Genomic DNA, 16,392 nt, shown 5'->3' on the forward strand with positions numbered 1-16,392 from the left:
ACCGTTCGACTACGCCGTTGCTTAAAGCTGGTTTTCATCGCGGAACAGCACGCGAAACGACGGCCGCAATTTCTGATAACGAATTTTTGGCGGAAAAATAACTTGACCTTTGGAGACATCATTAATATAAATAATTTTTATGGCCGTTGAATAAGAAGTGTTTCTTTCACAAGAAATGTATAAAATTAGTGCTGTATTAGACTTACGGTACCTAATTTACATACTGTACAGATGATAATAAACTGAACTTACTAGCCTAAAATCTCCGTAGCGTGTTGCCAGGTGGCAGAAAGCATATATATAATTATAATAAAGTTACAATAAATTAAGTTAATATATAATTATATATACAGTACCTAATTTATATATAATTAATATATAATTATATGTACAGTACTTAATTTATATATAATACTGTACAGACGATAGTAAACTCAATTTACCCGCCTAAATTCTCCGTAGCGTGGCGCTGGACGGCGGAAAGTAGTTCCTCGCGTTTCTTTATGCAGCGCTCGAGAAGCGCTTTACAGCGAACAGACTGAAACTGGTTTCTAATTGGCCAACACTGCTCGTGACGTCATTTCGCTACACTCTAGCTGCATAAAGAAACGCGGGGGTTCGGCTGCCCAATGACGTTTTACCGAATTATAGTTTTTTTTACCAGGTTTTACCAGGATACCGTCGCAATTTTTTCGCCGTCTTATAGGAATCGTAATTATAGGAACCCGTGTTATAGGGGAGGTCTACTGTATAAGTATGGTTATTGAAGGCTTCTGTAAAAAAGTCAGAAAGTAGTTTTTGGGAAGCCGGATGGTAATATGGAACCCCATTGTATGTTTTCAAAAAAATGCTTTAATATATTCAAAAACAAATAGAAAAGTATCAAAAAATTAATTAATTACAAAATCATTTACTCCAATGTATTTTATCGAAAAAATGCTTTAATAATAAAAAAAAATATGACATCCATCAACAATATATATTACACCAGCTCTTTTTCGATATTCTCAGGAAGAATTGGCTTTCTAACTAATGTCTTTTTCATAAATTGCTACGGACGAATGTCTGCTCACAAAAAGAGAGTTCGCAAAGTAGTTTTTGGTACCTCATAAAATTTTGCAGCTTTCTTCAGCCCTATTTTCTTGTCTCTTACATACTCACTGCCTCTGTCATTTTCTCCTGGCTCGATGTTTGTCTCTTCGGGTTTTTCTTTGGCTTGTTCAGCTGGGCTCTAAGCATTTGAAAATTAAAAAAAATCAATTCGAAAAAATCAGTTTAAAAAACTGATTTTTTCGAATTGATTTTTCTGTACCTATCTGTACCTATATTCTGTACCTATATTCTGTACCTAAAAAAACTGTTCTGTACCTATCCAGAACAGTTTTTTTTTAACCAAAATAACTTCAGAATTTAACTAGATCTACTTATTTATAGTTTTAGGTATCTATTTCTAATTTTTTCATTCATCCACCACATACTTTTACAAAAATTATTTCATGGTTTGAATTTGCGGGTAATACGGAACCCCAGAGAAGTCGAGTTCCTCGTTAAAAGCACTAATGGGGTCCGTATTTCACGCATCGCTATCTTAGGTTAACTTAATTTTTGTCAACACCCAATTTTAAAACGTGAACATCAGACAGACTAACACGTACTCCTAGGCATGTAGAACAGGACACATGCACTAGGGAACCTACCACTACATGATTTATATTTTAGAAGTAATTCACTTACCATTCAAAAGTTTGGAATTGCGAAAAACACAAACGTCCCCATAACTAAAGTGGGAGGCATCCTCCCCTTGCAATAGATGTCTGTCTAGTGCAGCTTAGCCACAATTTCCTAGAATTCGCATCTATAATCAGTTTGAAATGGAGGAGTTCCATAACACCACCTCTTCTACATATTAAAACAACTTTTCAATAAGTTTTTGAATTTATGTACTGTACAAACTACGCCAAAATAGTTTTACAGTAGAGCATCGATTATCCGACCCCCGATTAACCGTCACCTCGGTTAACCGACCTCGTTCTAGTCGGCAAATTCAAATGACCGCTAGTGATGTGGCACTACAATATTTGGCTATGTCTTGGTTACTTTAATATTATTTTTGTTAAATTTTTACGTGTTTTAGCTGGTTACACTGACTCGACGATGAAAGGGAGGCCAGTATTTAAACGAGGCTTAATTTTTTAATTATGAGTGGTTGTGTTAAGATTAATCATATTCGTTTTGTAAACCGCGCTTAAGTTAAGCGTCATCTGTTCATTTTTTATGTCAGGTCATTGAAAGACCGCTATGGATCGAGTGTCAGTTGTATATACAAAAGATAAATTGTTTACAAACTGAGTCTTTGTCTATCTATATATATAACCCATTCAACGGGTATCCGTCCGTGTGTCCATCCCGTAACAGATTGATAACGGACACTAGAGGCGCCCCTATCGTGTGTCATATTTCAAACATTCAAATTAACAATTTTAATTCTTATTTAAATTAACAATATGAATTATTATTATTCATTTGTCAATAAATTATTATTTGGTCAATATAACAATATAAATAATTCAGTATATTTGTAATAGGAATTTATTATTTCAGGGGCTTATATCCCGCGAAGGGTCGCGAGTAGGAGTATGGTTTCTTTGCCTTTATTGTTCGCACAGGGGGCTACAGTTTGGGGGGTTGCCACCTCTTCACCTAATCTTACCATTGGCACTTTAACACAGCTGTAGAGCATATTGATAGGAACAAAAAAGTCAAAGGAACCGTGCTTCATGGAAAAATTTAAACAACGCCCACTAGGGGGCATCCCAGGCTACTAGTTTCTTTCAGAAAACATTCTCTGGAGAAGTATTTTTGTTATCTGAAGTAGTGACAAATTCAATTGATCAGTCAATTTATATATATATATACACGCAAAGAAATGATAATCCTTTGTGACAAAAACTTTTAACATATAAGCGTTAAATTAGACACCTATGTCACTAAATTGACGAGCGCTTTCGACGATATACACTTTCGTCTTCTTCAGGTCATTAGAACCTTTTTTGAACACAAAATTTTTAAAAAAACATTCCAATCTTAAATAGCAAATTTGGAATGATAGCAACGGTAGAATATAAACAGATATTTAAATAAAAATATGCGCGGTAGAATATAAACAGATATTTAAATAAAAATATGCGCGGTAGAATATAAACAGATATTTAAATAAAAAACATGCGCGTTTATGTTGCACATGCGTTATACGCCTNCGAAGTAGGTTAATAGTGATATACTAATATACTAATTACATGGGATATAATAATATACTACACTAATAATGGATTTTTTCACACTTTTCGGTTATCCGACTTTTCAATTATCCGACCAACCCCAGTCCCCAATTGAGTCGGATAATCGATGCTCTACTGTACTTTTAAAATGTGCCTTAAGTAAAAAGTTTGGGAATTACTGGTCTAGGGAAATTTAGGGAACACATAAAATTTCATCTTGGAACTCTGTTTAATAGTTCATAGTATTTGACACAGGAATCCATTGTAGGCTGATTCGATTGAATTCGATTGCTCAAACGTGACAAAAACGCATTCCTTATTCCATAAAGTATGTGTATATATACTTTATGGAATAAGGAATGCTTTTTTGTATATATATATATTAATAAATAAAATAAAATAAATAAAAGTTCGTCTTGAATATATATATATATATATATATATATATTTGTATATATACTGTACTGTATATTCAAGACAAACTTTTATTTATTTTCTCTTAAATCAAGAAATAAATCTGCAATAGGCATATATATATTAAATAAATACAATACTGTATAATAAAGTTATTTGTTAGGCTTATTTTATACAGCATAAGATATTTGTTTATGATTCATTTCTATTGATCTAAATAGACTAAATTCTTTCTACTACATTCAAATACCTGAACATAAAAATCCCATTTCATGTACTGTACAATAGATTTAAAAAGTAAATATTGGCAACGTGTATTAGTAGCCAGGACAAAGAATTAAAGACAAAAATATAAATAAAGCTCTACAGACGATGAACGTTAAACATTAAAGTTGGAAGTTAAAATATTACCTCTTGGATAATTTTATTTTGTTTTCTGCTTACGAGTTCATTTAGTAAGACTAATTGAAGAAGATAACAAAACTATAATAGATAATAAATGATAAGACACTTTTCATGCACCTCTTTAAATGTAATTACCTTCAATTTTTATTTCTAAACAAAACTTTCATTCGAAATTTGTAGAGCGAGGTGAGTTTTAAACATGAAAATTTCATAGAATAATTTTCAAATAGTTGATAAAGCATTCTTTTGTTGTTATAAATATTTTTGAATTATTCCTAGCAAAAATATGGAAAACCATAGGAAATTTTATCCTAGTAACATTTGCATGGTTGGTCTATTAGATCCTATTATTTCTGTATCTGAAATTTTCGGATTGAGAATTATAGAATCTTGTAAATGTCGAAAGAGTAAAATATCTGCCTCTCTTTTCTCAACTTACGAAAGAATAATCGAAATAATCTTATGGATCTCTGTAATATTTATTGCCGTAATTCTTGTAGTCGATATTCCATGCGCTAGAATATTTCTATTGTTTGAAGAACACGCTTTCTATTGCAAATTTTTGCCGTTAACTTGTTCTTTGTATGTTGCGTTGCAATTCAGTATTATAAGAAGGAAAAAGTTCAAATTACATGGCATGTCCAAAAGTAGTTATGAAGGCGAAGAAAAATATAATAATGAAGTTCAACCATATATACGGAATTTGTTTTTATTTCTTGTGTTTTTAATGGCATGGATTGCCATTTTACTACCATTGATTGGTCATTCATATGTTGATAGTGGAGAAAAGTACAGAATAAGACAAATTTTATGTTTGGTCAGTATTCAAATCTGGTTCATGGTTATGTTTATTTATCTCGCTTGTAATTTTATCATAACGATGCTCAGTCTATCATTTGTATCGAAAAGATTATCCAAAATCTCTTTAGAATTACAAACCATAAATAAAGCGACAAAATATTATCTCAATGATCTAATAGAGAAATTTACAGAACTATGGGAATTTTTTCAACAAATGAACGAAAAATGGGAGCTTCTTTTGCCTCTCATTTACATTCATTTTGTATACGAAACTTGCTTTCTTTTGTATGGAACCCTGTTTGCCAAGATGACTTTTTTCATTCGCCTATTCATGGCTACACTTGCGTTAATATTATTAAGATTTAGTTTATTAGTCTGCTGGGGAGCATCAAGTTTAACATCAATCGTAAGTGAAAATCAACATAAATTATTTATTTTTTATGAGAATCTAATAATATTGTTTCAGATATACGACGATTTCATTTCTGTGGAAAAATACTTCGCTTCTCCTCTGACGTTAACGTATAAGTTAAAAGTATTATATCATACTTGTAACTTTTATATTCATTTTCATTAATATTTTAACCGAAACAAATTATTGATGATAGGTCGTTTGCTTCATGAAGATATTCGGAGGAATGCCCATTGGCATATCTATCGGAGGATTTTTCTTCGTGAAAAAGAACTTCTTGGTTCGGGTAAGATCTCAGTTGTCTATGCAAAACCAGTTTATTGTTTGATATAAAATACCATATACAAATATAATATCTTAAATAATTATAGAAAATTTGTAATAAAATATTTCTTTATGCTGTTTACAGGCAGTCAGTAGTTTTTATTCGGTATTCTCGACTTTAATTGAACTGACAGGAGTGCTTGACAAGGACAAATGCACTTCGAAACTGCATCCAACCCTCCTTACCAACGACACAATTATTTAGACCTGTTTTACAATAGAATAGATCAAATATATATATATATATATATATTTGTGCACCCAAGTAATCACATGAAATTCTTTTTCATTTTTATGTCGTTTATGCGATTTCTTAATTTCTCAAAAGTGATTGTTTTGAGAAGTAACACTGATAAAACATGCCCATGCATGTCATACGATCAACGAATAGTGAACTTTAGGTACGATCGAACCGTGGGGACGCACAGAGTGAAAAAAAAGAAATATTCTACAAGTTATAATTGTAGTTAGATTATATACTTTTAAAATTGTAAAAAATTATTGTAATAGAAATTTCATTATTAAAATTAAATTTATACACTAACATTTTAATACCCAAATTTGTACACATTAGATACAATTAGAAAGTTCCAGGACGCACCGAAAATTATCGCATAGGACGCTGGTACGACAAGGCTAGAGCCGACAATGTGTAGAAATCAAGAATAGATTTTTTTAAATACAAACCATCGTTTGCTTTTTTATTGTGTACTTCTGCATTTTGCATATATATTATTAAATTTTGCACGATAGTATCTTCTGCGCGAGCAAAAGCGATTGTTACGCATAGAATAATCAGTAAAATAAAATTTTTAATTAATTTATTCAATCAAAATCCTTCCTTCAAAACCATACTCAATTCATTTTTTAAGTGTGTGTGTGTGGAAAATCATTGCAGAATGATTAATTCTAAGTGTAAAATTCCATAAAACAGATCTTAGAAATTCTTGTTTTATTAAACTATTCAATGATGTAATTTTCCATGAAATTAGTTTTAAAATTTTGTATATTTAAGTATTATCTTTTAAACAATACAGTACTAAGTAGCATACGAAACTTGCTTTCTTTTGTATGGAACCCTGTTTGCCAAGATGACTTTTTTCATTCGCCTATTCATGGCTACACTTGCGTTAATATTATTAAGNAAGGGCGCGGGAGGGGTCAACGTCGCGTCGGAACACGACTCCTCTCCAACCTCGTTTTCTTCGACTTTATCTATTGTTTAAAATCTTTTAACAAGATATTTAAATTAATTAAGTTTACTCTTTCACGCTACGAAACTTGACTCATTCAAAAAGTCGTTAAGGGCCTCCTTTTGGACCCTGTTTGGGTCCTCACAATTGGAGTGATTTGCACTAATCGGGCCCTGCGCTTGAAGGGGCCCCACAGCACATCAAAATTTATATATTTAAAAATAGTTTAAAATTACAGAATAGATTAAAAAGTTCATGTCGATCATGTCGATTGAGAGTCAAGAAGCAAGCCAATTAAATTTTGATACTATTCTAAAAGATTTTACAGAACAAAAACTTCAGAACATATAAAACCTCTCTTTATAGGTTTATATTTAATAAAATTCAGTTGTATTCATTCATCAACATATTAGATTTTTCATGGCAAAAATATATGTAGTTATATTCATTTAAAAATACAGCAGAGTGTCGTTTATCCGAAACGTCGGTTAACCGAAAGTATTTCAGTCGGCAAATTTTAATTTTCGCTAGTGCTGTGGCGCTGCAAATCTTTGGCTATATCTTGGGCTACTCCAATATTTTTTTTGTTGATGTGTGTTTTTTAACTGGCAGCACTGGCACTTTTGTGTGGTGTTTTTCTGAGCACTGTGTCGTGCTGAATCGAACGTTTTTTCATACTAGATTAACTTCTAAAGTATAATTTTTATTAGTTTTTATATTTTTCAATNATTAATACTAAATAAATTAAACCTAAAAATAATAATTACACTCACTGCCACAAAAATTAGCGCAGCAAAAAAGTAGTAGTTGCATCTCTGCGAAACTTGGCATGCAGATAAGTCTCAAGCAAATATGGAAATGATTCGAGTTATAGCATGATGGCTCATTATGTAATACCAGCAGAGGCATTCAAGTGAGTGCCCTCTTGACCTATAAAAAGGTGCGCAAATGGCATCCTGTCTGTAGTTTACTTGTTATAGAGGGATGGTGCTACGTCGCAATCGAAGATCGTATGAACAACTAACCGAGTTTGAGAGAAACCGGTCATCTTGAAGAATAGCCCGCCACCTCGACCGTTCTGACAACACTGTGAGGTGGTGTTGGGAGGAGCAGTGGATGAGAGAGAGTTCACACATACGGCGCATTGGTTCAGTATGCCCTCGGCAAACCATTAAACGAGAGGACTAATTGGTCCTCTGCTAAGCACGCACACAGTATCGTTGTCCACTATCCGGACAAGTAGCGTCATCATTACCGGTCCCAGTGTCTGTCCGTACCATTTCGGGCGCCTAGGCGAGGAACACTTTCTATCGCAGTGGCCGTTTCGTGTGATTCTGGCCCATCAGTGGCCAAGCGGTTTCGTCCCCTGAATATTTCGGCAAACGTATTTAATGTGCTGCTAAACTCGTGTAGTGACATGCTTTTCATCCAAATTTATTGTAAAATCATAGTTCACATCTCAAAATAGTCTCATCGGTGTTAATTCCTTCGTCTTTAAAATTATTTACTAACTGCTTTCAGTTTTGATTTTGGTGTCTTTGATGTTTTTAAATCGGTAATCTATCATGTGATATCTCTTTCTCATGCAATTTAGATACAAAAATAGCGGGAAACTAATATCCTTCCAACGATTGGAAACGAGGATTAACTTCTCCCACTGTATGTTTTTTGTGCAAAAGAATGTCTAACGAAAACATCTTCAGATCGGCAAGATCCGCCCACTTTGTCAGGGATAATGAAATCGTTGATGGAATCGTAAAATTGTCGAAAAAGATAACAGGAAATTCTTACGAGCTCCCTTGTAGTTTCTCCTGACATCAGCCTAATTACCGCGTTAGGCCGCGAAATGACGTTCTCATATTTTTGTCCGAGGGGGAGGACTCATGGACTCCCGATATGACGTCGGCATATATTTAAATTGGGAATAAAAGAGAAAGTTTGGCGTCCTGTCTCTGACGCGTTCCATCCATTTTGCCACGCGTCCGTAAGAATTTTTTGATTTCCTTTTTTAAGTAATTGGAGTATTTGCTGAAGCTGCTGTTTTCGCTAGCTGATTCGCCGTCTTATTACTCAGGTGGCCCCTATGCCCTGGAATCTATTGGAATACTATTTTTATAGTTTTGCCGAGGTCTTGTGCGATTTAAAATACTATAAACTTTTTCGAAGTTTCATTCGACATGAACCGCAGTACGGTAGAAATGAACAAGTAAAACGGCGAAGCCATTTTTGGGACGAGACTGTCTCAGAGAGCGCGAGCAACGCATGCGCAAATCTCGCACTCGCGCCTGTTTGTAAAAACACTCTCAGTATTTTTGTTTTTTGACCCGGTTCTCGGTCCTCTGACTACCTACAAATCTGGTTTATTTTATATGCGTATAATTTGGGCCCCAAATAGTGTGCCGAATTGCAACTCCTGACATGTATTCCATACCTCTAAGGTGTGCAGCAGTAGCGTAGCGTGGGTGTCAGCCGCCCGGGACGGAGGAATATTTCGCCCCCCTTATTTAGGTATCTCAATTTAAAAGACAAATTCAGTTTTGTCACAGAACAAGCAATGAAAAATTCCGTGCTAGTATAGCGACCTGTTTAAGATAGCTCTATTGGATATGAATATGGTGTATATGAATACCAATGAATCGTGGTGGTGTATATGTAACTCGTGGTGGTGTATATGGTGGTATATAATCGTGGTGGTGTATATGGTAATTCATGGTGGTGTATATGAATACCAATGAATCGTACAAGCAAAAAAAAGGTCAACAGGTTTCGCAGGATTTCCTCGGATAAAAAAATTACTAGTTCACCCGGACGGCGAGCCGATTCCCGGACTGTCCGGACAATATCATTATCGTAGGCACGACGCTAATATAGATTAGAATGGTTCAAATTTTTACAACATATTATTAATATTTATTGTGAAATTTTGCCGCCCCCTGAAAAGTGCCGCCCGGGGCGGGCTGCCCCTGCCGCCCCCACTACGCTACGCCACTGGTGTGCAGTCGTTGACAGCAGCGCGATATTATGGACGAGAATAGTCTCGTCAAAAAGAAACTTAAGATAATAAATGACAACGTAAATAAGAGAAAACCGAATATCTTCGCACATTTTATTAAAGGGGTCGGCAAATCACCTTCGTAACGCGAACTTTTATCAAACAAACGTTGTTGTAACCGTTTTATCCATCACAAAGTTGTTAAAACAGCGTTGTGATGGCTAAACTGTGATTTTAAATAAATCAGTTACTGAAAAAAGCAAAAAATGTTCGAAAAGTTAGACCTGCTTGATAACTACGAAGCAGACAAATCTCTGTATCGACTTCTATTAGTCGCTTAGATCATAGACGACGTTATAAATGTAATAATTCCGAATACAGTGGGTGATCGGTTAACAAACAGATCGGTTAACGAACAAATCGGATAACGAACACATCGGATAACGAAAACTTTCGCGAAAGATTTTTATGATCGGACAACAAACACATGTTCGGATAACGGGCACTTCACTGAACAAACACAAGAAGAAGCGACGTAAAATAACGAATACCGATTGATCTTCCTTTGTCTTTAGACAACAATTCGAAACTTTTCGGAGCGCGGGAGACGTCGACATTGACGTTCTATCCAGTAAATATACTGATCGGATAGTATTCTCCTGAACTTTGAAACTCTCCCTTGTAATTCCAGCTTTTTATATTTCTGACAGAAACAATTCTTTTACATTTTCTTCTGAAAATGCGGATTTATGCCGATATCTGCTGTTAAAGATCTTTTAAAGAAGTGGGAGGATGTCAGAACAACGGTCTTAAATGGCATCCAAACCAGGTTGAGGTTAATAGGCCTAGGGTTCTCTACAATTACAACGCTATTAATTACTTCTGAAAAATCATAAAGAAGACAGAAAAGCAATTGACATTGGACAGATTCTTTAACCCCACAAACGGAAAAAAAACATGACTAATAAAAATGCAAGACCGTGTATATACAGTAGAGTCTCGATTATCCGACTCAATTGGGGACTGGGGTTGGTCGGATAATTGAAAAGTCGGATAACCGAAAAGTATGAAAAAATCCATTACAGTAGAGCCTCGATTATCCGACCCAATTGGGGACTGGGGTTGGTCGGATAATTGAAAAGTCGGATAACCGAAAAGTATGAAAAAATCCATTATTAGTGTAGTATATTATTATATCCCATGTAATTAGTATATTAGTATATCGCTATTAACCTACTTCGNACGAACTTTATTTCGAACTTTATCCGTGCGCTTTGGGGTGCTACCTCGTCTAACAAGTAATTTGTAAGGAAAATTTCTATGTTTAATAAACGGTTATATGGTAAACCTGTCTCAGGAAGTCCGTCTGCGCCCACACGACAGAAAGAACCGCTCGGCTGTCGAAAAACCCTCACCCTAATCGGCTGACCTCACATAAAAACTAAGGTTGCACCGATAAGCAAAATGACCGATTACCGATTAATCGGCCGATTAGTGTTAATAATTTATTGCATTAATAGTGTGAGATCCTGGAGTTAATTATACAGTTAATTATAATGTGGAAAAAACCCATTTTTCTCCACCTGGTATTTCCATCTCCCTCGGGTCAGCTAAACAAGAGACAATCGAATATCCTCGCAAAATCAACAATCTCTTCCTTTGTTTATAAAATAAATCTCAACACTTAATTGTTGACGCATGGAAACTTCGACATTGTTTAAAAAGCTGAAGTGTTTCTGTGTTTAACAGAAACAAAATATATTTCTTTAACCGCTGATATTTGGACAGCAACTACAAACAATTCTCCTTTTTTTAAGTGTAACAGCCCACTGGTTGAATGATGATTTTCAGCAGGAAAGAGCTGTTTTTCAAATTGTTTCCTTTAAAGGTTCCCACACAACTACACAAATCAGTGAACAGTTAAAAATTGTTCTTGAACAGTATAAGTTGACAAGTGATAAGATATTCTTAGTACTAAGAGATTCTGCAGCAAATCTGGTAGCTGGAATTAGGAATTGCAACTTAGAAGCATTATCATGCTTTATACATAAGCTGCAGCTGACACTAAACGAATGCATATTTTCTGAACAAGATGTGAAAACTATGATCACAGTTAATAGAAATATTGTCACATATTTTAATCATTCTGCTGTAGCTGTAATCAAATTGGAAAATTTGCATGAAAAGTTAGGTTTGCAGAAATACAAATTAATTCAAGATGTTACTACTCGCTGGAATTCTACATACTACATGCTGGAACAGCAAAAGGCTCTTGTCACATATGCTATAGATCAGTCCAGTGGTTCCCAATTAGTGGTACGCGTACCCCTGGGGGTACGCGTGGCAATCTAAAATCGGTCAATTTAAAATTTAAACGCATGAGATGAAGCAATCAAAAAAATAATGGGTGAACCATCAAAAATTCGGCAATTTACAACATGATGTCGAATGCACAAATTCGTTTATTTATAACTAAAAAGATTCTCGAAATTTTATTTAAAAAAATGCATTTGTGACAATACCTAAATGAAATTCTTACGCAAGAAACAAAAATTGTACAGTACAATTAACACAATTTGTGCTAGTTCTACAATTATCAATATTATCATGTCAGCAAAGCAACAATAAAATATTTACTACCATTTTGCACAACATACCTCTGCGAGAGCGGATTTTCGGCCATGACAAACATGAAAACTAAACATCGTCACCGACTTCATCTCGAAGATGACTTGAGACTGAAGCTGACCAAAAAGCAACCAATTTTACAAAGTTGTGCAAAGAAAATCGTGCACATTTGTCACACTAAAATAAAATAAAATAACCTTATGTTATTTTCATTATTATTAGAATTTTATTTTAAAGGTAATAAGTGTAAAAAAAAAACTTATTCTTTTTATCACTAGCTGTTTACCCATAGCTTCGCCCTCATTATATCGAATTTTCTCGCTGTAAAATGTAGTCTATGTCCATCTCCAACATGTAAGCTATCTCTGTGCCAACTTTTATTAAAACCTGTTCAGCGATTTAGACGTGAAAAGGTAACAAACAGACAGACAGGATTACCTTCGAATTTATAATATTAGTATGGATTAATATGAATTTCTGCTATAAGGGGTACGCAGGAAAAACTAGCTCTTTCTTGAAGTGGTACGCAGGAAAAACTAATTGGGAACCACTGCTATAGATAATAAAATTCCTACGTTGAGCCCATATCATTTGTCTCTCGTTGAAAAAATTGTTCTATTTGTAAAACCATTCAAAGAAATTACAGTACTGTGGAAAGTCAGCAAACGAGAAGCCACTTCATTTTCAATAATTCCCACAATAGAGACTCTGAAATTATTCTTATCAAAAGCAAAGATCAGTAGTTTCTTTAGTGGCATTAATAACACAACAGAAGAACTAGAAAATCCAAATAAAAAAAATTTTCAGCATATATAGAAAACAATTTATGCTTGCCATNAGTTTCTTTAGTGGCATTAATAACACAACAGAAGAACTAGAAAATCCAAATAAAAAAAATTTTCAGCATATATAGAAAACAATTTATGCTTGCCATTTTTACGCTTGTCATTTTCATTAGATTCAAAATGAAATTTCAAAAAGAGGCTATGGTAGAGGAAATCTCAATAAGAATTAAACTCTGAAGCTTCTACTTCTGGAGGTGATCAAGATGGAGGCGAATTTCTAAGTTTTTCTGATTTATTTGATGAATTAGCTTCTGGTAAACAAAAGAATGAAGAATAACATGTTTTTAAAAAGAAAGAAAAAAAACGAAAGAGACGAACAAACGTTTCGATCAAGAATTAGAAACATATTTACATTTATACCTTAAACAAAGACATAGTGACCTATTTTTGTGGTGGAAAAGTTCAAAAGAACTTTTTCCTAATTTGAGCAAAATAGCTATGAAATATTTAAATGCCTCAGCATCTTCCATTGAAAGTGAAAAAATTTTCAGCACTGGAAGTAACATTTATAAGCGGGCAAAAAATAGGTTATGCCCTGACAATGGTGAAATTCTCATGTTTTTGCATTACAATGTAAGGGTTTTACAGTTTGAATATTAAATTTTTATTTGTTTCATATGTTTAAAGTTTAAACTTATAAAACAAATGAAAATTTAATTTTTCTTCTTAACCTATTCGATACTCTTTTTTTTATTTAAAGTTTAAACTTTATATTATACGTTATATTATACTTATAATATGTATCGGTAAAAGGAATAATTTGAATTGTAAATTTTTTTTAATATTCAGTTTGTCATGTAATAAATAATATATAACCGAAATTTATTAGTTTTTATTATTAGCATTATACGTAACAGTCTAACAAAAATACCAAAACGTAAAATTGGCCGATTATCGAAACCGATTAATCGGGGAAAGGGCCGATACCGATTAATCGGCTAAGTGGCCGATACGGCCGATTACCGATTACTCACCGATTAATCGGTGCATCTTTAGTTAAAACACTCTCAGTATTTTTTTTTCTTTGACCCGGTTCTCGGTTCTCTGACTACCTACAAGTCTGGTTTATTTTATATGCGCGTGATTTGTGCCCCAAATAGTGTGCCAAATTGCAATTCCTGACACGTATTCCATAACTCTAAGGTGTGCAGCAGTGGCGTAGCGTAAGTGTCAGCCGCCCGGGGGAGGAAAATTTCGCCCCCCCCGTTATTTAGGTATCTCAATTTAAAAGACTAAAATTCAGTTTTGTCACAGAACAAGAAATGAAAAATTCCGTGCTAGTACAGCGACCTGTTTAAGATAGCTCTATTGGATATTGGAGGTGTATATGAATACGAATGAATCGTACAAGCAAAAAAAAAAGGTCAACAGGTTGCGCAGGATATCGTCGGATGAAATTACTAGTTCACCCGGATGGTGAGCTGATTCCCGGACTGTCCGGACGTAGGCGCGACGCAAATATAGATTAGAATAGTTCAAATTTTTACAAGATATTATTAATATTTATTGTGAAATTTTGCCCCCTAAAAGGTAATTTTGCCGCCCCCTAAAAAGTGCCGCCCGGGGCGGGCCGCCCCCACTACGCCTTCGTTGTGTCTCTGTCGTGAACACCAAATCCCAGCAGGGTAGCACTACGCACCAAAACCCAAGACCCCGCAAAATTCCCGAAAGTGCGTTTTTATCGATTTTTCCACCTCCGTCGCATCTCCATTGGTCTCTCCTCGTCACATTGTGACAATTCGAAACCCAACTAAGGGCGCGGGAGGGGTCAACGTCGCGTCGGAACACGACTCCTCTCCAACCTCGTTTTCTTCGACTTTATCTATTGTTTAAAATCTTTTAACAAGATATTTAAATTAATTAAGTTTACTCTTTCACGCTACGAAACTTGACTCATTCAAAAAGTCGTTAAGGGCCTCCTTTTGGACCCTGTTTGGGTCCTCACAATTGGAGTGATTTGCACTAATCGGGCCCTGCGCTTGAAGGGGCCCCACAGCACATCAAAATTTATATATTTAAAAATAGTTTAAAATTACAGAATAGATTAAAAAGTTCATGTCGATCATGTCGATTGAGAGTCAAGAAGCAAGCCAATTAAATTTTGATACTATTCTAAAAGATTTTACAGAACAAAAACTTCAGAACATATAAAACCTCTCTTTATAGGTTTATATTTAATAAAATTCAGTTGTATTCATTCATCAACATATTAGATTTTTCATGGCAAAAATATATGTAGTTATATTCATTTAAAAATACAGCAGAGTGTCGTTTATCCGAAACGTCGGTTAACCGAAAGTATTTCAGTCGGCAAATTTTAATTTTCGCTAGTGCTGTGGCGCTGCAAATCTTTGGCTATATCTTGGGCTACTCCAATATTTTTTTTGTTGATGTGTGTTTTTTAACTGGCAGCACTGGCACTTTTGTGTGGTGTTTTTCTGAGCACTGTGTCGTGCTGAATCGAACGTTTTTTCATACTAGATTAACTTCTAAAGTATAATTTTTATTAGTTTTTATATTTTTCAATGTATTTATTTCGTTTGTAAAATATAAAGAAATAATTTTTAACGATACAATAGCCATGTATTTTAAAAAGTTTACGTTAGGCTTAACATCGACGAAAATTCAACGCGAAGCGACACGCAACGGAGAAAAATTTCAACACAGGATAGGTTAATATATTTTTTCGTACATAATCGATTATCCGAAAAATAAGTTATCCGAACAACCCGTCCCCAATTGATTCGGATAAACGACGCTCTACTGTATATAAATACTAAAACATATCTATGTATGTTTATCTATACTAATATAATAAAGGTCATGTTTGTATGTTTGTAAGTTTGGATGCAGCAGGTAATCTCCAAAACTACTCATCCGATTTCAAAAATTTTTTCACCAATATTTAGAATGGAACTTCAGGATGGACATAGGCTGTATATTATTCCGTTAAACATGGGGGATGGACAGTTCTTTACGGTAAGCCTTACGGAGAAGGCTTACCGTAAAGAACTCTGCTTCTATTTATACTATTTTAAATGCGGTTTTTTGCATTTTTGATTGCATTTTAATAGAGTACGTCAACAGAATGTACACTAAG

Source organism: Centruroides sculpturatus, unplaced genomic scaffold, assembly GCF_000671375.1.
Source record: "Centruroides sculpturatus isolate CEXI.00-Female unplaced genomic scaffold, Cexi_2.0 scaffold127, whole genome shotgun sequence".
Lineage (NCBI taxonomy): Eukaryota > Metazoa > Arthropoda > Arachnida > Scorpiones > Buthidae > Centruroides > Centruroides sculpturatus.